Below are 26,882 nucleotides of genomic sequence, written 5' to 3'. Positions count from 1 at the left end.
GCCCGAGGACAGGAGCCGGGCCCGGACAGGGCCTTGTGGGTGGAGACCACGTCCACCCTCCTGCTCCCTCTTGGCGTGTTGGATGCTGTGGCCCAGGCTGGTGCGGTCATGGTGAGGACATGCTTCCAAGTACTCTGAGGCTGTGGGGAGAAATTTTCTTATGCAGCAACCATCAGGCTGCATCTTTCCTCGTAGAATGGGGAGCACCATCTTCCTGCAGTTTCTAAGTGGGGAGTAGGGCTGGGCTGTAGTCCTGTGATCCTGGGTTGTCACCAGTCACCCAGCCAGAACGGTCCTCTGGGAACCCGTCTGGAAAGGCTGGTGTGGTCAGAGATGGCCACTGTCCTCCCATCACGCTCCTCGTCAAGTCCACGGTCCCTTCACGCCGCTTTCTATGCTGGGCCTGCGGTCGACGCCCATCCACGGCTCCCTCCCTTCTCAGGACCAAAGCCAGAGATGAGTAGCCAAGTTTAACTGATGGCAAACAGGAGGAGGGTGAGGTTCAGTTAACTCGAACGCCAGGTTGCACAGCCAGCTGGTAGAACCGTCTAGAACCCAGTTCTGTTGAACTCCAGAGGCAATCTGTTCAGTTACAAGGAACTCCATTCACCGTGATCTGCCCTATATCAGGGACCCTTCTAAACTCCCCACACTCCCAGTGAACCCTTTCTTTCCCAGCAACTTGGCACTGGGATTGGGAAGATCCAGGAGAAAAGGTGGCCTGGGAACCATCAGTTTTGATGACAATGGAGAATCCAGACGTTTCTGCCTCCAGGACCTTCCCACGAAGATCAAGCTACCTTTACTGTGACCATCTCTCTGTGACCCCCAAAATGTAAATACCGTTTGCCTTGGGATCTTCCCACTTCCCCTAAGAGCTCAGCCATGTCTCTCCATACTGACAGTGACATTATTTATTGATTCATGTTCCAGCTGGACCCCAGAGCAGGTAGGCTACAAACATGTAGAGGAACACTCTGACACCTTGGGCATATCCCCGCAACACCAGGGAGCTCACCATACGAGAATGTGTGTCACTGACCCCATCGGCACCTCTCACCCACTTCCACCTGGTCTTTGCCCATAAGACATGTACCTCCTCAGGCTGTTTTTCATCGCTTCCTGGGAGGGAGATTATCTACCAGTGCTGGAGGGCAGGGGTCACATCACTTCCTCCCTCTATACCCTGCACCATGCCCAGAACACAAAATAACCTGTCAATGCATCTTAGGTGACACACACGTCCGGGGTGCCTTTCCTGGCTTACTTCAGAGGAGCAAAGAAGTGGGAGATGAAGTCGGGGAGCTCCTGGAGCCCAGGGAGCAATGCAGCTCTTGTGCGTACGTTTGCATCTTCTTTTGATTAGGAAAGAAGCCTTCAGACCTTCTGGTTGGGTTTAGAGGGAAGGAAGGGAAGTTGTACTTTGTGAGCGAAAGTTTGGTTATAATGAGGTAGAAAAGCTGAGCAGACGAGTGCAGGAGTTATTTACACTAGCAGAATTTCTGGAAAGCTCTGTGAACGTGTGTCCCTGTGTCCCTGTGCGTGTGGGAGAGAGAGAGGGAGAGAGAAAGCAGGGGCAGCAGGGGTTGGGGTATCCATGTCATTTACGTGCCTTTTCTAAGTGTATTCTATCGTGCGGGGCAGGCCTGACTGACAGGTAAAAAGCACAGAGTGAGCTGTGAGTACAGAGTCTTTCTGCACCGACAGCGTAGGTGTGGGGCTGCCAGGAGCCGCAAGTAGCCAAATCCCAGAGAGGAAGGGAATGAAGAAACGGGAAACACTTCTGACGGGAGAGAGAGCCAGCCAATTTCACATAAAGCTGCCAGAAAATGAATGAAGTTCGCAAACTTTCTTGTAGATACTGAAAGCGCGTTGGAGCAGAGGGGCTCTAGAAGTGGAGGGAGACGCAAGGCCCTGATCTCCTGAGTCTGGGCATCAGGACGAGGTGGGAGGCAGGCCCTCCCTTATCCAGACCTGCAAGGCTAAGGGCCTGCAGCATCTGGAGTCGCCACCAGGGGGCACAGTCTGAGCACGGCAGGCAGAGAAGATGGTGTCCTTGCTCTCTGGCTCTCAGCGCTTCCTACCGTCTGGAGTAGGGAGGGAGAGCCAGCTGCTGCAGAGTGAAGAAAGAAAGGGGACTCTGGAAGAAACTTCTGGGCTGTTTCTCCACAGTGCTTGCAGAATGCCCTGAGAGGCAGAGCTCAAAGGGCCTATAGATTCTTAGAGAAGTCCTTACGATTACTTTTGGAGACAGGTATTACCCCCATTTTCCAGATGAGAAAACGGAGGCTACTCAGAGATAGAGCACGCCAGTGGTAATGCATCCATCTCTCAGTAGCTGACAGGGGGAAGATTTGAAATCAGGAAGCTGTTGATGGCATGCGGAACTTAGCCCGCCGTTCCTCATGACCAAAAACATGTCTCAGCCGTGAGACATGGCCACTGCCCGTGAAACCAAGTAACAGGTGTCCATTTGTGTGGAGGTTCTGCCTCCAGGGCTGGGGTCTGGGCCCCGATGATCTCTTTCCAGATATATTCCCTGAGTTGAGAAGGATGGGAGAGCTCAACCTTCTTACATGCCATTTCCCTTGCTTCTATGGTTGTATTGCGCAAGGAGGGAAAAACACGCACACACATACAGGCATGCCCCCCCCCCAAATCCACACAGATGTTAAGTATGCTCATTTCCCTCTAATAGCCCAAGTATGGATTTCTCTGATTCCTTCCAGTGCAGTCGGAAATGCCAGTTCCATGAGCCTGCGCTGCCCAGGGAGAGGGAAGGCAAGGCTATGTGGGGGCCCCAACAGGGACGTAAATACCACAGAAGGATGGAGGGTCAGGCGCTCTGGGAATGTCTTCGTCTGGGTTCACATCACGCTGTCACCCAGGCAGCTTCATCCTCCCCTCGTCCAGGAGGGATTTACTGAAGCTCGATAAAATCTGCCGCCGAATATTGCTATAAAATATATAGGTCCTCTCAAGATGCTTCATCCAGAGAATCCTAAACCAGTAGACTCACCTTTCCGTGACTTTGTTAAAGCAGAGAAAGGAGTTAGTAAAAAAACCAGGACTAAACTTTGCCATTCACCCTCTCATTACACAGTGGTCCTCAGGGGTGAGTATGCATCAGGGTGACGTGGGGGGCTGACCACACATTCCACAGATTACTGAGTCTCCCCGTAGAGACTCAGGAGAGTTGTAGAGACATAGAATCGTAAAGTCAGTGAAGATTTTGGGTTCCTAAGAAGTTGCAAGTGATGATGATACTGTAACATTTTATATTTCTTAGGACCTTAGAGGGGGAACTAACAGCCCCAGAAGATGTCAAAAAGCAATGGGAAAGGTTGGCTACAAATAGCAAAAGGAATAACGTACTCAGAGGTACCAGAGGTACAGACATCAGCTTCCGGACGGCTAAAGCCCAGTGCTTCTCTTCACACTCTCGGGACAGGCGCTGCCAATCAATCACGGACTTCTTTCTTGTTGAGTCCAGAGTTGGCTTCAGAATCCTTTTCAACCTACTATTCCAGAAAGCCACTAAAACCCACTGGAATCAGTAGGTGAGATGTAAACCCTTTGCTGGATTTGATCTCGAGTTTGGACTACAGTCTTGTGGACGCCCATCCCCATGGCTCATTCCTTCTGTCAAGCAGGAAATTTCTTCCAAGCATGAGGGGCCATCTGGGCCAAAAAATAAATGAGGGGATACAGGAAGAGCCCAGAGGGAAGGTGTCCTAAAGTAAGAGGGAGCGGATGGGAGAACTTGGGGGATGGGAGTCACCTTCATTGGTGAGCAGCTTCGTGGAGTCCACAGCCGTGTTCTTAGCGGCATCCAGACCCCGAGCGGGTGCAGAGCACCCATGGAGATGGTGGAGAGGGAGAGTGGCTGTTCTTGAGCACTTTCTCCAACAATGGAATATTTCCTATTTTAAAAGCAATTATGTAACATGACAGCTGCAGTAACTATAATAAAAGGATGTCACAGGAAGCTGTGCTCCTGAAGACAGGGACACATTTGGAGAAGGTGTTCTTAGGGGCCTTGGGAATACGCTCGATCTCCGTGGGTGCACGCCCAGCCCTGGAAAGCCCACAGCCCTTCTGTTTCAAGGGAGGACCGGAGGTCAGAGACGAAAGGTCAGTAACCGAAAGCAGACAGAGCCAATAGCAATCCCTCCCCTAAACTGGAAAAAGAACAGGGATTTGAGGGTTCTTGATAAAGAAAGAGATGGAGATGAGGAAGAGAGCAAAGTCTTTGAAGAACTCTGATCTGAAGAGGCATCTGGACAGTAAAATATCTGGAAACGAGTAAGCCCCTGGCTAAGTCTTTACGGCACAAACATGGGTTCAGGGTGGGGTGGGAAGGAGAGAGGGGAAGAGTGTGTGTTTCACACTGTTTCCTCTTCCTGGGCCATGCTCCTACAAGACTCAGAGACCCTGTCCTTCCTGGCCTCAGTGTGAGCTAGAGCAGGAACTGGGGATGAGGATGGAGAGATCAGTGTGTGCCCAAATAGGCAACACGACTTAAGGGTGAGCAGAGCCTGAAGCCTGACGGACCCCATTGGCAAATGTCAGGCAGTCTGCTGGCCAACTGTATTGCCCGATAGCCGCACGTTTAAGGTTTGGTGATTCCATAAACCCTGATGGAGTGTCAGCTTTGTGGAAACCAGCACGGGGACAATCTGGGAGGGCCCAAGGCATGCACCACAGAAAGATGTCCAGAACCTCAGTCTTGCTGTGACCCAGAGCACCTGAGTTTTTGGTGTCCCCTGAGTCCTGGTCTGACTCCAGGCAGGAGAAGGGAGAGAGGAAGCTCATTCCAGGTGCCCCAGAAAGTACCACACTCACGGATGCCTTAGACAACGTTCCAGACTCACATCCTCACAAAGTCAGCAAATAAATGGAACTCAGAAGGTCATCAAGAGACTTGTGGAACCAGAGCTTATTAGCATATATCTGCATATCAATGAAGAACTAAGGTTGATAATTTCCAGAATCCAATAAACCCCTTCCTTTAGAGTAGGGCTTGCTGACAAGCTCTGGGTCACATGTCTCCATGTCACTGTGCTACCCAAGATGTATTGGCCAGACTGGTGGGAACACAGTCACCGTGCACATGCACACACAGACGCGCGCACACACACACACACACACACACACACGTATGCCTGCATGCAAAGCAATGCCTCTGCAGGTGTTGGAAATTGGCTTCTTGATGCCACCATTTCCTATCTGTGACTTTGAATAACATAATCTTTCTGCAGCTCTGCCTCGTAGCCTAGCGATCAGAACACCTTTCAGGATTCCTATGAGAATTTGGGCTTCTCTCAGCAAACCATCTGTCCCTGGGTAGGCACACAGTGAGCTGTGGTCATTACGAGTGGGAGAGCCTTCGCAGCTATGCACCGAGAAGAGGCCCCACTTAACCCCCCAGAAAAATGGGAAATCCACATCCAACCGCACATCGACCATCCCACCTCGACCACCTGCTTTTCTTTTCCTCTGTCGCATTTTACAGACATGTCCATTGCACTGTGCTGTTCTCCCTCCAGGCTGCCTTGCCAGGACATAAATAATAAATTATAATACAGTGCATTGGCCTAGCACTTTGCTGTAGTTTACTAAGCACTTTTACCTACAATATGCCACTTAATTATTACTGCCACGGGAAGCCCTCACTTCAGAGAGGAGGGAGCAGAGGTTAACAGGAGGTGGGTGGCTTGCACAAATTCAGATAGCTGAACAGAGTTCAAACCTGGGGCGTCTGCCCCTGGCACCTGCTGCCTTTAACATAAGTCAAGCTAACCAGGCGGGCCCGGGCTTGGGGGCCCATGGCCCTCCAGTTCACAGATGCCTTTCCGTTCTGCTAATAACACCCATTAGAGATTACGTACCAGACTTGGAACTCTCCACTGGTGATTTGAGCAGCATTTGAAAAGCACCCAGTATGCCAGTCTGTCTGTGGTCTTCAAAAATGTCAGGCTAAGGCACTGTGGCAGATGAAAGGAGGTAAAGGAACATGACAGCCGAGTGGAGCTAAGTGGACGGGATCAGCAGTTGGGGGAAACGGCGAGAAGGGACAATATTTGTACATCTAGGGAAGCTTGAATGCAGACCGTGTACTAGAAAATAGCATTATATCTGCGTCCGATTTCCTGAGTTTGATCATCGTCGTGGTTATGTCAGGAGATGCCTTGTTCTGAGAAGCTGCCCGGCAACTACGGGGGAGAGCTCCTCAATATGCTGTTCTTGTTACTGTTTGGAAGGTTGGAAATTAAAAGGAAAAGAGTGCACCAGGCAAATTTCTTGAGCAAATACATCTCTGATAACTAGTGTGGTGCCTGAAGGCCCATCTTAAACATTTAAATACGGAAGTCCAGAAAATATGGAATTTGTAAAGGTCATCTGATTAAATCCATCTTCTAGTCACCCCTTCCCCTGTATGCACACACGTGTGCACGCTTGTTCACACACACACACACACACACACACACACACACGAGTGCCAGAAAATCACCACGGCAGCCTTTTACTTCTTTGGGCATTTTAGAACTTTACCTTTATTTTATTTTGAACTGATTATTTCCCCAATAATTTAGGCGCACCGCTCTTGGTTTTGCTCTATGGGATGGTACAGAAAACACCCCCTTCCTTCCGCACCGATTGGCGCTTCAGTATCCCAAGACGCTCTCCTGTTCACAAAGCTCTTCTCTTTCAGTTCCTCTTCCATAAATTCACATATTTTAAAGCCAAAATAGATCTCTGAGTCTGCTGATGGCCTCCTGTCAAAACTCAAACTCTCCAGAGGAGAAAGTCAAGTTTCTTCTTTCAAAATCGGGCTAAGTGTGAGTCCTCTCAGACAGGGTGATCACAAACCGGCTTGGTCAAGTTTCTGAGATTCAGATCAATAGACCAAATCTCTGTCTCTGAGCTTCCCACACCCCACTGCCCCTGCTCTAAATATCCAAGCCCTCAAAGATCCTCGTGGGCTGAATCGGGGCCGCAGAGCGCAGCTCCTCAGGTGAGCCAAACGGAGATCGGAGCCTTTCCTCTCTCCTCTAAGGACAAGGCTGTTCTCTTTAGGGGCTCTGACTATGTACCCCCTGTTTCAAGTTTTGAGTCACCTTCATAGGAAAGGACACATAAAACCACAGCTACAATGCCGGCCGGCATCCCACTCACTGAATCAAGACCCTGAATGGAGCGTGAGCAGAAGCCTGGCCCCAGAGCCGAGCTGGGTGTGAATTCTGTGTCCTCCAGGATTTGGCAGTTGTGAGAACTTAAGTGAGCCACTCAGCCTCTCCAGGCCTCAGTGCCTTCATCTCTTAAAATGACATAATACAATCTCCCCTCTGGGGCTGCAATGAAAAATAGAAGGAATAAGTTGCCAAGCTATGTGGCCCTTAGTAGGCACTCAATAAGTATGTATTCACGTGGCCACTTTTGAAAAACATTATCACGATGCCTTTGGCAAAGGTCTACTCTGTGGTTTAGGCTTTGCGATACACAAATTAATTTCAGTAATAACATCAGTGAAATCAAATCATAGTCAGTAATAAAAATTTAAAAAATGTGTTGGGAAAACCACCCCTGATATATTGGGATGGAGCCAAGACCAGCGGTCGACACACTGTGGCCACCAGACGAGCGGCTCTGCAGTTTAATACACTTAATAAAACAGCGCAGCTTCCTGAACGCGCTGTCTTGCTAAACAGAAACACCCCAAGGGTTTAAACAGAAAAGATAAATGACTCTGCTAGCCTCATACAAGAACTGAAGTGGATGTGAGACTGAGGTATCTGGAGGTCCATCTGGGAGCAGGAAGTGGGGTTGGTGGGTGAGAGCTGAAGTCTGCTCCCACGGGTTAAATAGTTGAAAAAAATGAGACTCTTAATATGGAGGGGCAAATGCAGAAAACGGTACTTTTCAAAATTTTTCTTTACATGCCCCGCATGCTGGGGAGTTTTCTCTTCTAGCAGCAAGTGAGTGAACTGTGTGAAGATTCAGTTGCAAGGGAAGAATTTAAGACCAAACAACCACTAACTCGGAGGCCCACATTTTGATCCCCAATTCAGAGCTCCAGGTCCACACATGAGCCTGCTGTGGGTGTCCATTTTGGAGCTGGAGCGAGGTGAGGTCCCCAGGGGAAGGACTTCTTTGTCGTTTGTTCCGGAGAGGCAGCGCGACAGTTACCAGACAGGGAAGGCAGGCTTGGTAATAACAATGGCCATATTCTTGTAACAGTGAATGGGAACAATGCAGTTGGTTCTGTGACACTGAGCTAACATCAGCCTCATCAGAGCTAGAGAAAGGTGGTAATAATAGCACTGAATGAGCGTAAATGCAAGGAGACGATCTCTACAAGGAGTTCCCCCCACCAGACTAGCCCGTGATTTGCCCGATCTCTGAGATTCCAGCGTTCTCCAAGGGCTTCTGAGACCTAACAGAATATGTTGGCAGGAAGGAACTAGAAGCGTTGTCCATTTCAAGTTTGTCACTTTACAGGGCATAAAACTGACACCCGCAAAGGATACATGGCTGATGAGTCACAAAGCCTAAGCCAAGCCCACGGGTTCAGTTTTATTCCTACTCTAGCTGTCTCTTCTCTTCTAGAGGGCCTGCCAACACTAGGAGGGACAACAAATGCCCTGTGTAGAGAAGAGGATGTGTCGAGACATGAACGGCTCTCCCTTTCAATAGGCTATTTTGGTTTTATTTCAGGATGTGCCCAAAGTCTCCTGCAACCCTCCTGCTTCTCTGGGAAATAAAGAATGGACCGTGGCAATGTTTCTCGTGGCCGCTAGAGGGCGGCAGTACCCTATGCTAGGGACTCCTCTTCCAGTCTACCTGATCACCCATACAGCATGTGTATATTTATTTTCAATGAGGTCAGGAGTATCAAGGTTGTAAAATAACATATTTTCACTTGTTTTCTTCCTACATCTCAGACATAGCTTTTCTGAAGTCAATTATCTCCCTGAGTTGCTGTTCCCCCTACCCCCTTCTTCTGCACTGCCTTTCAACACATCAGAGTCTGACACCAGCCGACAGAGAAACGGGGATGTAGGGGGTGGGAGGGGCGGTGAGTAAAAGGCAACTTTTTTCTTTCACCGGAGATGTGAAATCCTTGTTTCCCTGTTCTGGCATTTTGTTTGAAAAGGTAGTTTGCAAACATAAGGCCTCTGTTCTCCAGCCCCATGGAGGAAAGCACAGACAGGGTGTGGGGCTGAGATGCCCTCTGTGGAGGTTTCAGGGGAGGGCTGGGAACTCTGCCAGGGCGGGCACCTCCAGGATCCTTTCTCTAGCACTGCTCCTGGGGAAGGACAGGAGGATATTTCTGGAAAGTTCTCTGTAGAGGAGAAAATTCAGGAGGCATGTGGGTACTCCAAAGCATATCATGTCAGTATGTGATGGTGTATTTAAATGAAGATTTTTGTCCACAGGTGTGTGACCAGAATGGCAAGAGGATTGGAAGGAAGAACATGCACACACACACACACACACGCAACAGAGACAAGTTTTGCAGCTCCTCCAAGTGCAGATCTGGAGCCTGGCAGAGGCTCCTAAGCTGAACCAGATTCAAAGACCCATGTGCTTCTTCCAAGGATGGAATACCCTCCTGCTCAGACAAGGCCATGGCCCTCCCTGTGTCCCCTAGGGCAGGAGTACCAACAGGTCAGGAGAGAGCCTCTGGGTCAACTACAAGCCCCAGCCTGGCTCGCTCAGTAAGGGGCTCTGGGGCAGGCCCCGGATGAGCATCAGCAAACACAGCCCACCCTGCAGTGCCGCTGGCTGGCAGCCAGGAAGGATGGTGTAGTCACCTTCTCTTCTCATCACCAGCCTCACAATTCACCACCAAAAATATCGGTGGATTTCTTACCCTCTAGCCTGTCTAGGTTTACTTTTATATAGTTCTAGGCTTCCAACGAATAACACGGGAGCTGTTTTCCCCAAAGCATGGTGATCTTCACTGTTCTAAGGGAGAAGTTAATCACAAAGCTTTCCTTTTGGGGCTAGGAAGAAGCAGTCAGGGCCAGTCCAAGAGTACTTCAATTCCATCAACCTACGAAGCCCCCGACTGTGTACCTGGAGAACTAAAAACCTAGCTGAGCTCATGACCCTTTCCTCTAAGTAGTGGTAGTCTACATGGCCTTCTGATCGCTGTCTTCACAGAGCTGGGGAAACAGACAGGAGGACGGGGAGGAGGCGAGCCAGAAGAGAAGGTGCAGAAATCCCAGAAAGGCTAGACCAAACAGTTCAAGCAAAGACATGTCACAGCCAGAGTCCTGGGTGCTTGACAGGGGTGGGGACAGAAGCTGTCTGGGCTGTCCAGGGCCCCCAACATGGTTTCCACAGGGTTGCAGAGCCTCATGGCGCTCAGCCCAAATTTGGCACAGTCCTCTATCTCTATGTCTTGTGAAGGAGTCTTGGGGTTTAAAATACATTTTGAAAGCCTTTTGGTGAGCCTGTTTGCTCTAGTCTGCAACCCACCCACCAGCCCCCGGTCCTCTGCCTCACTCCAGGAGGGCTTTGCTCATTTACATCCCCCTGCTAGGTTCCTGCAGGCATTTGGGACCACGTGCTGTTTCGAGAGCTCCCAAATGGAGGGCACAGATAGTGTCCTCTTGATATCATGCTCCCAGGGCTGCTGATGGGAGGAGGCGGGACTCCAGTGCCAGCAACAGTCAGACACGCTCCTCCTGCCTCTGCCAAGGAGGCCCACCATCCGGGACGCATGGTGTCAGAAAGTCTAGTCCACTCCAAAAACAGACAATTTGTTTGGAAGGAGAGAGAGGAATTGGGGCATGCGAGTGGAGTACGGGAAGTGCCCATCACATGCCCTCGCCATCTGCTGCAGGTGGGGGAGCAGACCCTGCAGGCTTCGTGCTCCGAGGCAGCAGGTACAGGAGAAGGGCCCCTGCTCCCAAGCCCACCCACCGCCACTGTCAAAGGGTACCGTATTCCGAGACCCCAGACTGCACCTTGACCTTCAAAAGGACCTTAAGCTCCCAAGCCAAGAAACACTATTGCCTGCACCAGGTACCCAGATCCCCATTCTGGATGCAGGCTCTGGCGTCACCGTTCTTTCTGCCATCTTTTCAGTCATGCTTTGGATCAACTCTTGTTGACTGACACTTTGTCAACCTCCGGTGACCTGCAGATTGGCACCAAGCATCAACTTCTCATGCCTCTGACTCTTGGCTGATCTTCACGAGGCTCCAAGCCTTTTGCCAGCCAGGCTGAGTCCCAGGTATGCGCAGTCCAGGGAGGGGTCCAGGGAGGGGGCCGGGGGAGGGAGAGGGTCCTGCTAGGTCTCCTCCCACGGTGCCACCAGATGCAGAGTTAGCATTGATTTAACCACCTTCTCTGAAAAGCCCAGAACTAATAAGGCAAGTGCGAGCAGGAGCTATGAATTAATCCCCTTGAATATGCAGGTGATTTAGATGGAAGGAGACAGGTGCTGCTGGTCCTCCATAAATAAGTTGTGCAGTGGTTGGTGGGCTGGGGGTGGGGAGAATGGAGGCCAAATCGAGCCCCAGGGAGCAGAGGAGGTGGAATCGGCTTTCCAGGCTGATTATGGCTGCCTGAGGGGGACAGAGATGGCTCCTTGACAGCCATAAAGTTGCTGAGTGTAGAACATACCTAGAAAGGCAAGAAGCCAAGAGCCACCTAGCATATTTTTGAGGCAAGCCTTCTGTGGAGGGATTCCTGGTGCTTTTATGCAAGTGAGCCAGCAGCATCAGGAACAGAAACAATGAGAAGAAGGTGATGAGGGGGAGGGAGCAAGGAAGATGGGAGTGGAAAAGGAGTAGGAGGAAGGTGAGCGTGGAGCACGGAGTGCCTCATGGGGAACGCTGAAGGGGAAGGAGCTAGGCACTGGCCTCATGGGGCCTCCAGGCCCTCCGTCTCTAGGAGCTAGCTAGTCTACATTCTCCGGCCCTCAGGGAGGGGACTGAGGGGGCCACAGTCTCCACAGGAAGGTTGCTCCACTCCTCACAGAGAGTGTCTTGGTCGCACTCCCCTACATATAAAGACCTGCTACATCCCCAGTGACTCGGGGACCCAACATCCCTGGGAAAAGGAATGGCCAAGTCAGAAGATCGGGCTGTGCCGCTAGACAGACAGCCCTGTGTCGGAACAAGGACACATCGCGGCCCGCGTAGGTCCACCCGTGCTGTTCCGAATGGCAGGACTCCCTTCTGTTTGAAGGCTGAGTGACACCCCACGGCTTGTCTACACGCTACGTCTTTGTTATTCATTCACCCATCTACGGACACTTAGGTTGTTTCTTCATCTCAGCTGTTGTGAAAAGTGCTGCTATGAACGTGATGCTAAGTGAAAAGAGCCAGACACAGAAAGACAAATCCTGCATGATCACTTGGAAGCTGAATCTAAACAAGTTCAAATTCAGAGAACCAGAAAGCACAACGGGGAGGGGACGCGGGAGCTGCTGGTCAAAGGGCACGAAGTTTCAGGGACGCAGAACGAGTAAGTTCTGGAGACGTGGACCGCGAGGTGACTATCCTCATGGTACTGTACTGTTTATCTGCAGTTTCCCCAGAGGCTAGATCTCAAGTGCTCTCATGGCACACAAAGAAAGAAAATGGTAACTAGGGGAGGTGACAGTTATGTTAATTAGCTTGATTCTGGGGATTATTTCACAATGTATTCAAATGGCCACATTGTACACCTTAAATATATATAACTTTTATTTGTCAATTCTACCTCAGCGAAGCTTTAAAAAAAAAAAGAAAGAAACTCAGCTCCCTGACCCTTGGAGCAAGAAGAGGCAAGTGGGGCTGGGTTGGGAAAGAGGTCAAAGTGGCCAGGTAAGGCTTTCTCAAGTCCCTTCCCCTTGGTCCTGTCTGGCCAGGCTGTTTGCCTGGACTGTGTGCAGGTCCACACAGAGCCTTGGTTCCAGATGGACAGTGGATGAGCTGACACCAAAGTGGCCCAAACTCAGCTGAGCCCTGCCCCCTCCACCAAGTAACCTACCTACAGTTCTGCCCAAATGTGAAGGAAACCAATGCCACAGAATAACTAAGACAGGTTCTCAGCAACAAGAAAAATAGATAAATTCTGGCAGCAAGTTTTTTTTTTTTCCCGCTATTTTTTCCACATTTGGTTCATTTTGGTTAAAAGCCTAAGGCCTGATTTGGGCCCCAAGGGAAGAGGCTGAAGATGGAGCTGGAGAGAGGGGCACTTTTGGGGTGACTTCTGTTATCATTGAACAATTGCTTGACAGGGAACTCATTTTAATCACCTACAAATGAGAAGTCAGAGACAATTAAAATTCATTCCTAATTAATTGTTTTTTTTTCCCCTCTTTCATTACCAAGAGTTGCCGTTCAGGTAACAAGAAAGCCTGAAAAACAAAAGCAGACCGAAGCCTCCACTCCAGATACAACTGGAAGGAGGCTGCATTTCAGACTCCCCAACCCGATTGCCTCTCCCCACAGCAAACGACTCCGGACCCCTGCGTGGTCACGAGAGAGCTCAAATCTTTAGAGGTGAAGGAACCTCTAAGCTGTGAAGTCACGGACAAGTTTATTACCAGGATGCTGCCGAGTACTTTTTTTTTTTTTTATAGTTTTTAATTCCAGTTTATTTACTCTCCCGAGTAATGGCTTCAGCAACCATGTTTATTACTGATTCCGCCTTCCCTACTTCACTTCTGAGCGAAATCCTCCTCCCTCACCCCACTTCCCCTCTGGGCTCCTACCAAAGGTCCAGGCAACAAAGCAGCCTGAGATGACAGAAGCTCAGGAGCCTGCAGCCAGGAGGCCAGGTGCTCGCTCCCCTCGTGTGACATTGGCGGGATGCTAGCTCTGCCCTGTCTCACCTCCCTCATCCTTACAAGGGAACTCGCTCTGATGCCCCAACTGCCTGCCAGCTCTACAGTTAAAATTAAAAAAAAAAAAAAAAATCAATGCCATCCACTGAATCCTTAATAGGTGTCAAGCATCTTCCGTGTGCAACCTTACTCGTCCTCATTAACAATCCTCTTAACCAATTACGTCCACTCTTACCCATTGTCCCACGAAGAAACAAGCTCACCCTTTCACACACATAGAGCCAGGATTTGAAGCTTGCTGATTCCAGAGCCTGACCCCTTACCCTCCATTTCCTCCATGGTTTTGATCTCTGGCCCTCCTTTTAGGATGCTGGAGTTCCTGGCACAAAACAGGGTCTTGTGCTTTCTTTTCTGGATGGAGGAGAATGTACCTGTTGAACTCCTGGCCTCACCTGAAACTAATGACCAGGCATGGACCGCATTGAATAAGGAAGGTGGAGAGACAGCTCGGCTGTAGGTTGCCGAGGCTGGGCCAGGGAATGGGCCTGAAACAAAACCTGGATCACACAGCTGGCTTCCAGGAAAATCAAGAACATCCCCTTTTGAAAACAGAGCTGGTTCCCATTGCTCCCACCATCAGCGAGTCTCCCGGAGGTTAGAGCTCTCACTGAGCCTTGACTTTGTTATTATTATTGTTGTTTGAAATGCTTCATAATAACTGGGATAGATTTCTTAGGAAGCCAAATAATGCGATGCATTCCACCCTGGCTTTATAATTAATGTTTGCATCATTTATCTTTCGTGGAAAGATTATTCTGACTAACGAGGTTCTGGGCCACTAATTCATTACACTGCCTTGTCACTTCCTGCTCCTTCTTATTACCCAGAAATAGACTCATTAGTCAGAGTTCAATGACAGGGAGAAATTGTGTTCGTTAATTTAATTCCCTCACTCATTTCTGGGCCCCATGTTTGTCCAAAATTGGGGATTAGAAGGGGAAAATTCGTTGTCTTAAGTCTTTGCTTCTGCCTCATTATACCTTCCACCTTATTCCTATTCAACAAGAAAGGGCCCGTGCAGCTCAGAGCAGTGACCACAGGGCCCTTTCTTCAACTCTCAGGATGTTGCACCACCTGGGAATCCCTAGGGATGCTGGGCAATCCCAAAAGTAAATGCCCTAGGAGATACAAGAATGGAGCTGAGATGCTATACTACCCATAGGCTAGGCTCTGGAATTAGATAGAGATGAATTCAAATCCTACCACTTCATGTGGTAACTGTGCATCATTTTCAGATGTTTGCTCTCTCTGGACTGTGCTTTCTCATCCACAAATTAGGAATGCCAAGGGCTATCTTTTGATATTATGAGGATATTATGAGGATCAAGCTCACATGAAACACCAGAAGGGGTTTGCACAATGTGCAATGACAAGAACTTAAATAAAGGTGCACCTGGGAGTTGAGCTCATCAAAGCTCATGCAGTGGGAAAATGGATGTTTTCCAGCAGGAGCTCCTGAGCCTGGCTGCACATAGAAACACCTGAGGAAGATCAGACCCACCCAGAGAGTATTTGAGTGGGAACCTCATTGCATGGGGCAAGGGCACTACTGTTTTTAAAAGCTCCCTCAGTGATTCTGGGAAGAGGTCAGAGTTGGGAACTACTCAACCTCTTGAGGTCTACAATGAGCTCTTTCAACCTCAGTCAAGCATGGAGAGGAAACTAGCTGTATCCTTTCTGAAAGGGTTGCCCAGAGATGTTTCACTTCTGGTCTAAGCCTGTTCCAGGAAGAAATGCACTGCTGTGGGACAGGAACATTTCATCAAGTCCCTCCATGAGCAGAATTAATATCTATATTGTTCCAGTTGTCGGGAAGATCATGGGGAACAAAAGCAGCTCTAGCACCTGCTGTCATGGGGCTACTGGTCTTCTACTGGGCTGGTGTCAAATCACCAATGAATACAATGCACTGAAGGGAAGGGACTGATCCAGAGGCTGGATCCCCATCTTGGGGACCAGAAGGCTTTCTCAAGGAAAAGTCTTAGATTGAGTTATAAAGGATCTTCATCCAGGTAAAGAGAGAGCAGGAGTGCTTTCCAGGCAGAAAGACCAAAAACCGTGACAAAGACAAAGGCTACCCATGTAGCCAGAGAGGTGAAAGCTGAGGAAAGAGCTAGGCTGGAAAGCAGAACCTCCAGAGCCTTGTGAGCTTGATTGAGGACTTGGGTCCTCCTCTTTAAAGGCAAAGAGATGATTCTCTTAAGTTAAGGAATTTGAAGCGAGACAAAGAGCTGGAATGGCGAGACGGAATAAGCCATCCCTCGAGGCCCACTCACCTCCTGGCACTGTGGTCCGAAGGGCCATATTAATGACACGATGGGAGGGACCAATCAAATCTCTCCACACTCGCTGAGACCCTCTGGTAAGCCCCTAATGGAAAATTACCGTGGTCCCTGGTATGACCACCAGTGGGGGTAGGCAGCTATATTTCCCAGATATGATGGGGCAGAAAAGATCTACTTTAGATCTTTCCCCACCAAGAAACTTGTCCAGAAATGTTGATAGCACCAATCTCTGCTATGGCATGTCTTCCCCCATGGTAAGTTATTCAGCTGGATTTGGGTGGGTCCATCAACTTTCCATGAGTGTAGCTCTGTGAGTCCTGTTCCTTGGACTGATTCTGTTTGTAGACCTAAAATACTGAGGATCATGTCATTGGTGAATGCAAAACGGGAAGGTCAGCTTGGGCCTCGTGGCTTTCAGTCAGCCTCTGCCTGGAGGTCAGGGGCTTCTCTCATCTCAGGATGTCTGAATTGCGTGAGCTCGCCCCGGGTCTTCATTCTAAGACCCACTGTTCTGGGAGGGGACATTTTAGGCAAAGCTCCATGTCCAAATAGACCAGGACATTGGCAGAATACTTGACATCTCAGGTCCTTCAGTACTGTGTGTGTTTGTGGTACATAATATGTTCAGGGTCACTTGTCTCATCTTTTAATGAATCATTATACATGAAGCATTGTTGGCATTGTTGTTTGTAGCCATGAGTTTCCAGTCAATCATTGTTATTTGTAGCCATGAGTTTCAGGTCAATCAAGGAACACCTGCTGTTGGTAGGAGATGAGGCAGCCCAGGAAAGGGGGTCTGGACCCCTCATGAGCAGGCACCCAAGGCAGTCCTTCTCCCCAAGCCAGGAAGGCTGAGCACTGATGAATATAGTCAGGAGGGGTGAAGGGTAGAAAGCACAGTCCTGCTTTCAGACCTTGGCCTGCAGGTTCATGAATTCAGCCATCCCAGCGCAGAGTCTGGAGGACAGACTTGTATCCAATTACCAGGAGGACGGAGGCCAGAGGAACTGCCCTGGATGAGACTTCTGCACAATACCTACCACACACTGAAAATTGTGTTTATCCCTAGCACTGTTAAGAGAAATAGTAAGAGTTAGAGAACTGGATAGTGATACTTAGGACCATAGACTAAGAGTCTGGCAATATTTGTTATTCCTTATCTCAGTTAATCCTCACAACAGTAGTGAGATCTATATCCTATATCATACCCATTGTATGGATAAGGAAACTGAGCATCCAAATGGTAACTTGCCAAAAGTCAAGCAAAATATGGCAGTGCAGGGATTTGACCTGCAAACCCGCCTTCTTTCTGTAGCCCATAGGAGCCTCTGCATATTCCCAGACAACTCACGTCGGTCTTGACTCTATCCCTCCACATAGGTTGTCATAACAAACTACAGCAGGCCAGGAGGTTGAAACAACAGAAATTTATTTTCTCTTAGTTCTGGAGGCTACAAGTCTAAGGTCAAGGTGTCTGAAAATTTGGCTTCATGCTGAAGCCTCTCCCTTTGGCAGATGGATGGTCATGTTCTCCCTGTGTCCCTATGTGGTCTTTCCTGTGTGGGTCTGTGTCCTAATCTCTTCTTATAAGGACACCAGCAGAGGGCCCACACCTATGACCTTAATTTTCCCTAATTTCCTCTTTAAAGGCTTTATCTTCAAATGTAGTCACATTCTGATGTACTGGGACAAGGACTTCAACATACGTACTTTGGAAGGGACAGAAGCTGGCCCCACCACAGTGCCCTCGTCGATTAGATAAAGCCCTTTATCCTTCATTTGCCATGGGATCTACATTTGGCTTTTCATGTCAATGTAATCACTGTGTACCCAAAATAGTTTTCACCCTGCTGTACAAAAAAGGTTTTAACCATGAATAGTTGGGCAAATGTCAGGATTAAGATAACTCACTCCAGAGATGAGGTATAGAAAGGATGGGGTAAGACAAAGCAGCTGTCAGTCTTAAGAGGAGATCCTCTCTTAATTTCCCTGAGGGACAGGAGGGACCGTGTGAATGCCACCGGCAAACACAGGAAGCATTTAGAAAGTCACTTTCCCGAGGGCACATGGTATGCCCACACAAGGCCCTCAGTGCCCCACAGATGCGTGCACGGCCTCCGGTCCCGGAGCTCCCCACGAGCCACACAAACTCCAAGAACATGCCGACTGGCCCTAGTTCCTTTGTTCGGCTGCTCGTCTTTTAATCTGCCATTAAAGGATGGTGGCCACTATAAGAGAGTAGCTTTTCAATGTTGCTGGAAAAAGGAAAGGTTGTAATCCTAAAGGAAGATGTGAGAGAGTACTCCTCTCCTTCTCCTTAACTGCATTTGATAAACTTTGGCCTTTGGGGATAATGAATTACATCTCAAATCTACTTGGTTTTTGTTGTTCTAGTATCACGATCAAGGAAACATAAAGAAAGGAGAGACATGGGAATGGAAACTGGGGCCTGCATGCTGGTTTGGTCCGTGGCAGGCAGGGGTGGGCAGCTGGGGAGAGGGGGCAGCTCATTTCCTGGGGCCCCATGTGTTTCTGAGTGATCGGCGGGCTCATTCTGCTCCACCCAGGCCTGGTATTGAAAAGAATAAAGGAAGCCTCAGGAAGCTGCCAGGAACCACTCCTTGCTTTTGGCAAAGATCACAGGCCTCATCAGAAAAATCAAGAACTCAACTTTGGAGGTTTGGGGAGCCAGCGTGAAAGGGGCCTTCGGGTAATGACAGTAAGGACTTTCTTGGGTAGGGGTCTCTGATTTGGTCTCCTATTGCGCTTATGATACAGTATTATAATTCATATGCCTCCGTCATGATGTTGGAGGCTCAGGGAATTAAATGATTGCCTGAGGTCACACAGCAGACTCATGGCAGTTACAGGCCTCAAACCCACGTCCTTCTAGGCCCACGTCCAGTTCTTGAAATTACACCTACTGCCGGCTCCCCCACAGGCCTGTCCAGAGGCTGCATACAGGGCCAAGAGTTTGCCTGATGGAAAGAGTGAGAAAGTAGCAAGCCCCATGTGGCTGAAAGACTCTCCTTCCCTGTTACCCTCTGTGCTTCCAACAGAGGGGGTGTCGGCGGAAGGCAGGAGGTTAGGGGCAGGGATCGCGGAGTAAGAGAGGTACAAATTCAAATTCAGGCTTCAAGGTCACGCAAACTTAGGCAAATTATCCCATTTTGTTAAGCGTTAATTCCCTTGTTTATAAAAAGGCGATCATAAAACCAACATCATAGAATTGTTCTGAAAACAAAGTATGTGTGTGAATGTGTGCGTGCGTGTGTGTGTGTGTGTGATTGGTTAACATCCTGTCTGAAACTCAGTAAAGGTTAGTTTTAAAGAAATAGAACACAATGTTCCTTGCCTGAAGAGTGGGGATTTCGGCAGTCCCCAAAGCAGGTTTTGTGGGGGAGGCAGAAGGCTGGGCATGTGGGATTTGATATATCCTTTGTTTCAGACTGTAGCACCTCACACTCCCTGATGTTTCCAGAAACCCAGAGGTCCTGGTGCCCAAGAAGCACAAATTTCATCTGAAAGCCTGCCCCTCTGTCCAAAATCCAGGCCCAGACAGACAGCGGGGTCAAGGAAGAGCACAGAACCCGGAATGGAGATAAAAACAGAGGAAGGGAGATCAGTGTTGAACCCCGCATGAATCACTAAGCCAACCAGGGCCACAGAAGCTGGGGAAGCTGCCAGATCGATGGATTCCAAAGCAAATGAAGAACCTGGTGCTTTCGGCCTCCAAGCTGTGAAGTTAAATACGGCGACTGGGCAAGGTGTTTGATAAATGATGGGGGAATGAAACAGAACACATATCTCCACCTCTTGGGAAGCAATAGTGAGAGGGCAGATCTGTTCTGAGAAAGGCCTTTGGTCCTTGTTACCTTTCGACAGCAAAATCTCAGCTATGTGCGTTTGCATCTAAAAATAGCCATTTGCGTGCATGAGTACTTTCAAGCGGTGGTGTGTTTTGGGATAGATGTGTGGACAAGCACTGCCCATTTTTCCTCTTAGTCCACGGAGCACAGCGATGCTGGGGAATGTGTTGTTTGTAAGGTAGGTGCAAATAGAATTTTATTCTTATAGTTTGAGAATCGCAGCCTACTAAAATGAATCAAACCTACCCATGCACTTACTTATATGCTCTGTGGAATTTTTTTTGTACAATTAACATATAGCCCGTTACTTCCTGATTAATAGGTAATTCCAAAGCATCAATTTCATCTATTACAATTACAGGCCCTGGCAATGCCCCTGCCTCTGAGCGTACAGGTCAAGCTGTGGTATCGAACAGGGGAGCCTGGGAGAGAAAGCTGCCCCACCCCACGAGCCTATCCAACTCTGCCATCTGCAAAAACAGACAGAATATCAAGACAAGGAAAAAATTATATCACGGTCCTTCATTCAATCAATGAATTCTAAAACCTGCTGAATTTTCCAACCAAGTCACTAACCTCATCAGCCTCGATCCAAAGGTAGCAAAGAGAAACCTGCCCTTTATTATATTCAAGGAGCTACAGAAAGCCCTCTGGCTAAGAGCCACACCTTCTTCTTGCCCGCCTGGGCAAAATTCTAGGAGTGCTTCTTGGGTGCAGGATTTCTTCATTTTCAAAGCAGGCTGGGGGTGTGTGGGGTCTTCTCATTTGGCCTGGGACCCAGCTACATGGCAGCTTACTTTCTCCCTTTATGCAGGGCAGAGAACCAGAAGCATTCCCGGGCCTGTCTGACGCCATGAAAATGTTAAGATGAGTCACTGTGTATTCAGTGAACATAGAATAAAAGACCACAAGCTCGGGTACGACATCGTGCAAAGAGATGAAAGAAAGGTTTTGTGATTTTCCAAGCGCAACGGGACTTCTCCCATTTCAGAGGAGGAAGTTGTGTTTTTGAGCTTTTATCCTCTTTGTTGAAACTGACAAAAAGAGAATTTAAAGAACATCTGCGTATCCAAATTTTAGAAACAGAATTAAACACCTTTAATAACGAATTCTGGTAATTTTGCCTCTAAAATTCCCACTGTCTACAGATTTGTTTCTTTTGCGTGGAAGAGATCTTCTCCTCCGCGGGCTTTGGTACGGACTGGAGCTGTTTCTCTCTTCTTCCCCTTCCTACCAACCCATCCTCCAATCAATTGTTTAAGTCCCTTCATTGGACAGAACAGAGGATGGCACGTTTTAAATATTTTTATTGAATTGAGTTTTATGTTCCCCGTCTAGATTTATAGACTGCTAAATAGAATGTTTTACATTTCTTTCTCTCTCTCTCAAGGAAAGTAACAAGTACACGGGGGCAGAGCCATCAGTCAATTATCTCAGTGGCTCTCTTGCAAGTTACAGGAAAAATAAAAGCGCTTCTGCTTTACCCTTCGGGGAGAGTCATGGAATTTCAGAACAGGAGAAAACCTAAGTGAGTCTTCTTGAACTTCAAAATGCCTTCCTTGAGTGGTCAAGAAGAAGTAAGGAGATTATAATGACAAATTAGCCCCTAGATTTAGAAAACCACTCTGTTTCATGCTGAGGAGAAAGTAAGTGGTGTTTTAGTCTCACTGACCCGGCAGGCATAGAAAAACACATCCACAGCAATTAGACAGGCCTTAAATTAAGTAAATGATTCATAATGTACCAGAAGACCTCAATTTCCCTACCAGTTCCACACGTCTCCTTTCCATCCAGAAATTTCCATACCACTTGCAGTCTGATCATGACTGAGACACAATCCCCTTCCACATTCCTTATGCTGGGAGGTTTCACCCGTGCCTCTCCAGCTGTAAACACGTTTTCTTTCCCTACTTCCTCTACCACTAATACACAGAGAAGCAGCTGATTCATCACATCAGACACAGACCCCCAACTCATTTCAGAATCCAAACTCCAGCAGAGAAAGACCCCTTGGCCACCGACCGCTCTTCAAGAGCAAAGGTGTCACTCCTCTCAAAAGCCACAACCGTGCCCGGGACCGCCAGTCCTCCGGAAAATCATTCGCCACCGACTCTGGGGGGGATGAGCCTCCCCCTCGCCTGTCCGTGCAAAGGATGATGAATTCAGTGGTCACCTACCTTTGGGACCCCTCGACCGCCACCTCTTCCCACCTTCCCCGTTTCTTTTTCCGCTCATTTTTTTTTCCACTTTAAAAACATCCAACTTTGCCTTGGGGATGAGCAGAATGAAATGTCACTTACCTATAAAAAGAGAGACAGAAGAGAAAGCCATGCATCACATTACATACAAGTTCTTTGAAATCAAGGCCAGCTTCTGACTTTGAAACTGTAACAATGAGTGAATATTATTTTTTTTCATCCTACCTTTCTATATTTAATGAAACGCGAGATTTTGCAAGAAGCCCATCCCCAGGGCCCAGCCTCCCTTCATGGTTTTGCTTTTGTTTTCTTGCGACTCTCTGCCCCTCTTGTGTGCCCTCACCTCGCACTGCCTGCTCCCCTCTTGACTGGAGAAAGGTCAGGAAGGAAGGGAGGAGACACAGACCATAGAGATCAAGGGAGCAGTTCAGGCATGGGTACTGAAGTTGCAAGGCGTAGGAAGCCTCTTTTCTCTCAAGTGGGGCCTCAGTGACCTGGGGTCAGCTCTGGGGCCAATGCCTACACAGGAGGAAGGTCACAGTCCCCACAGGGTGACTTTCCAGCTGCAGTTCGGGGACCTTTTCAAATGGCCCTGGTTCTGAGGCTGTCTCCTCTCTCTCCCTAGCCCAGCTCCCCACCACTCCTCCTGGTTGGGATGAGCTCACATACCGTTTCTCTCCCCACCTTGTCACGTGAAGTGTGACACCTCGATACTCACAGTTCAGATGTGCTTCTACAGGAATTGCTTGTTATCACAATATCGTAAGGTCAGTGTGACCAGCCTGGGTCATTTTCTCTGTCTCCTGCCTCAAAGAAGGATGCAACTTGGTTCATGCTTGCTCTAGGAAACCAGAGCTCTGTCTGAGAACTGCAGGATTCTGGGTCCACACCTTGCCTGGCTCCTGGTTTTGAAGGCTCGCACCCTTCACACTGCAGGGTCCCCACAGTCCTGTGGGTCCCTCGCCTCTCTCTGCCGCAGGGGAAGCTGGGCTCCAGCCTTCTACATCAGGAACAGACCCTTGCTGAGCTATGTACCAAAACCCCTAACGTGCTAAATAGTTTAAAATCGATTTCAGTGGCTTGCCAGTATCTTTTTATTATGCCTGAATAACTCAGCTCTTTTAGCCTCTTCTTAGGGATTTCAGTTTTCTGTTTTGTTTTGCTTTTTCCCCTCCTCCAAGCTTCTCTGAGAGCCATTATGGAGGATGCCCCAGACCTGAAGATTGAATCAAAAAATAACCAAATACCCCCCATTTGGCCAGCTTTAATGCTGAATCTCCCAAAGAGATGTTCACTTAGGATGCTCTTTCAAAGAAGAAATCGTGGCCAAATATTTTCAGGAACTGCTACCTCCTCCTTCCCCTCCTGGAGATTCATGACCACATTCGAATATTAAAGACCAGGAGAATGTCCACAGCTGGGGGCCATGGTTAAGCTGCTCCTAAAATGATTTGACTTGGAAACTTCTCTTCCTACATGCAAATTAAAACACCCTACTTCAGAAGGATGGTGTTCTGTGGTTGTTTTTTTATGTCTGCTACATTAAGGTAACTGATTTGGTTTAATCACAGCTGGGACAAGGGCATCCTGAGGGCAATGCCCCCTCCTCCCAGGACCCACAGGAAGCCAGGCGCAGGATAGCATTCCAGCCTCTAGTTTGGCTCAGCCCCTCATCCAATGTGAGAAGTCCCCCAGCTGGCTCCCCCAGCCTCTTCTTTGAGATGGAGGGATTTCTAAACACTGGGATGCTGCAAGGCTGTAGCGATACTTTTTTTTTTTTTTTGTAATATTTTATTTATTTATTTGAGAGAGAGACAGTGAGAGAGCATGAGCGAGAAGAAGGTCAGAGGGAGAAGCAGACTCCTGTGGAGCTCTGAGCCCGATGCGGGACTGGATCCCGGGACTCCAGGAACATGACCTGAGCCAAAGGCAGTCACCCAACCGAGCCACCCAGGCGCCCTGTAGCGATACTTTAAAGATTTTTTTTTTTTTCTTTTCTTTTTTACTTATTTGACAGAGTAAGAGAGATCACAGTAGGCAGAGAGGCAGGTAGAGAGAGAGGGAGAAGCAGACTCTCCGCTGAGCAGAGAGCCCTGTGTGGGGCTTGATCACAGGACCCTGAGATCATGACCCGAGCCAAAGGCAGAGGCTTAAGCCACTGAGCTACCCAGGTGCCCCTGTAGCGATACTTTAAATGCACCTTGTAAACTGCAAATAGCAAATAGTTTCAGGGCTCGGTATTGGATACCGCTGTCCTTGGGCTGCACTCGTGGAAAGAGACAGAATGCTGGACTTCAGCTGCACAGGGCAGCTGGGAAAGAATGTGGGGCTTTTGTTTTCCCCAGTGAATGAGAAGGCAGGAGCTAGTGTGCCTTGATTACTTCCCCTCCTCTGAGCCCTGAGGGAGGGAATTGATCTCATAGGCCTTTTTCCATCTTTAATATCTATGCCTACGTGTTTCCCTCTGTTGCACAGGAATGATTTCTCTGCTTTCTCAGTGTTTACACCTTTCAAAGCTTGTAATCCTGTTCTGTCTCTGCTCTGCCGCTTTGCAGCTGGGCAAGTTTCTCAGTAGACCAAGAACCTCTGTGTGGGGGCTGGAAAGTGAGCGGTGTTGAATCAGATCTGAGGGGAGTGATGCCTGTCTGTCTCCCTTATCACTCTTAAGGAAGAACAAATGGGCAGTAAAATAATGGCGTGTCGATGTAGGTACATGAACGGCAGCCAGCAGAGGACTCTGGCTTGGGGCAGTTGGTGTGGGAGGCAGAGTATGTGGGGGAAATCTTTGTGCTTTCTGCTCAATTTTGCCAGTACCTAAAACAGCTCTAAGAATCAGCTTATTCATTAAAAAAGGTCACACTCCTTAAGTTTCCATTTGTTCAAGAAAATATTCTTGATCACAATCTATGTGCAAGGCCCAGAATGATTTCCAGTGGAACAGGGGAATTCTGGGAGGTGACTGTATTTGCTTTGAATCGTCCCCAAAGTAGTGCTCACAGCAGCTTTGGGGGGGGGCACTATGTAGAAAGAATGGGAAAATAGCACTCAAGTCTCAGCCCTGGGAGAGCTTGAAAACTTTGAGGGAAGAGGAAATATAAAAAGTTTGGAAAATCTCAGAAAGGCATGAAGGCATCCCACGTGCATCTCCCTATCCTACCCCTTCATCTTTAGGAATCATATCTAACTTATGTTTTGTTAAAGAGAGCAAAGGGGTGAGGAGGAGGGGCAGAGAAGAGAGAGAATCTTAAGCAGGCTCCACACTCAGTGCAGAGCCCACCGTGGGGCTTGATCTCACGACCCTGAGACCATGACCTGAGCCGAGTGAAGAGTCGGACGTTTAAGCGACTGAGCCACCAGGCGCCCTCATATTGAGCATTTAAACTCAGCTTCAGTGTTGTGCCCTCTGAGCCCATCTCACGCTTCCCTCTGTGCCCACAGCTTGCTGCTTACAGCGGCTTTTAGCACTTCTTCTGTTTTGCCATTTATTAGAGATCTGTTGTTTCTATTCTAGCACGTTTTGACTTTGCAAACTTGACAACACCTAACCCAGATTTTACTGCAAATGAGACATAGCAAACTTTAGATTTTTCAGACCTTTTTGAATTTGGAATTGCAGATAAGGAATTGTGGATCTCTGTACACCAGATACTGTCAAAATGCTGAGGCTACAGAGATGAAAGATATGATCCCTGCCTTCTTACAGTTTAGAGGGAAAACAGATGATGAATCCTAAATCCTAATAGGGCAGCAACACTGACACAATTGGCCAGGCATGGGGTGCTCTAAGAGGACAGGGCACCTGTGTCTTTCATTTGGGAGCTGAGAAGAATAGAAAAGAAAAAATATGCCCTGGAACTCAATGGAGACTACCTGGGAAAACATCAGAGAAGAGGCTGGACATTTGAGTGGCCCTTGCTGCAAGAATGCATTAAAAATCTGCTGACCGCCATCTGTCCCCCGTCCTTCCAAGGCAAGGACAAGATGACCTTTGGTCCCCGGCTGCATGCGATGCAGAGCTTCCCTGCCATGGAATCCTGAAGCTGTCCTGAAATCTGAAGCAGGGCTCTGAGGCTCGCCTTTCTGAAGAGTTGAGAACCCAGACACTGCAGAAGGGGCTGACTGGACATTCAGTCCCCACTCAAGACATGACAAGCCTGATCCATCCCAGTGACTTTTTTGGCTGCTCTTTACAGGGCCGTCGTAAAATCACAAATAGCAACAGCCGACCTGTGCAACATGGTTTCAACTGAAGAGGCTCTCCTTCTCCATAGCTCCACTCCTGACTGTGACAGTGAGTATGAAGGACAAGCCAGGAAACCCCTTCTGTCCCTCAGCCAGGGATATTCTTAAGCCTTTGAGAGATAAGAAGCGTTGCCCGACATGGAGCACAAAGGACTAGGCAAATTCAAAAGGTACGCATTCCAAATGTAGTTCAAGTATATTCCTTGGAAGTGGGTCATCTTCCTGGAGAAGAGCGTGTCTGTGTACAGTGGTGTGTGTGTGTGTGTGTGCGTGTGTGTATAAACTCAACGCCCAAAATGGGGCTTGAACTCACAGCGCTGAGGTCAAGATGCTCTACCAATTGATCCAGCTAGGGACTCCCAAAGGAAAAGTTTAAACTGACAGTTGCATATTCCCTCCAAACTTGGGCTCTACACTGGTTCTGGGACTACATTTT

At 48.6% G+C, this 26,882-nt stretch overlaps 1 protein-coding gene across 2 annotated transcripts in view; it reads right to left on the bottom strand.

The window, feature by feature from the left end:
- NTM (neurotrimin) overlaps positions 1-26,882 on the bottom strand; it is a 943,101-nt gene that overhangs the window by 642,979 nt on the left and 273,240 nt on the right. Inside the window, exon 1 of one of the 2 annotated variants that reach the window (XM_044258225.1) lies at positions 22,184-22,240. The exons of the other annotated variant lie outside the window; for it this stretch is intronic. The gene's annotated coding sequence lies outside the window, so the exon portion shown is untranslated. Of the gene's footprint in view, positions 1-22,183; positions 22,241-26,882 lie in introns of those variants that run through there. 2 annotated transcript variants of the gene reach the window in all.

The sequence above is a fragment of the Neovison vison genome, chromosome 7 (genome assembly GCF_020171115.1).
Source record: "Neovison vison isolate M4711 chromosome 7, ASM_NN_V1, whole genome shotgun sequence".
Lineage (NCBI taxonomy): Eukaryota > Metazoa > Chordata > Mammalia > Carnivora > Mustelidae > Neogale > Neogale vison.
This window is presented reverse-complemented; position numbering and strand designations above follow the sequence as displayed.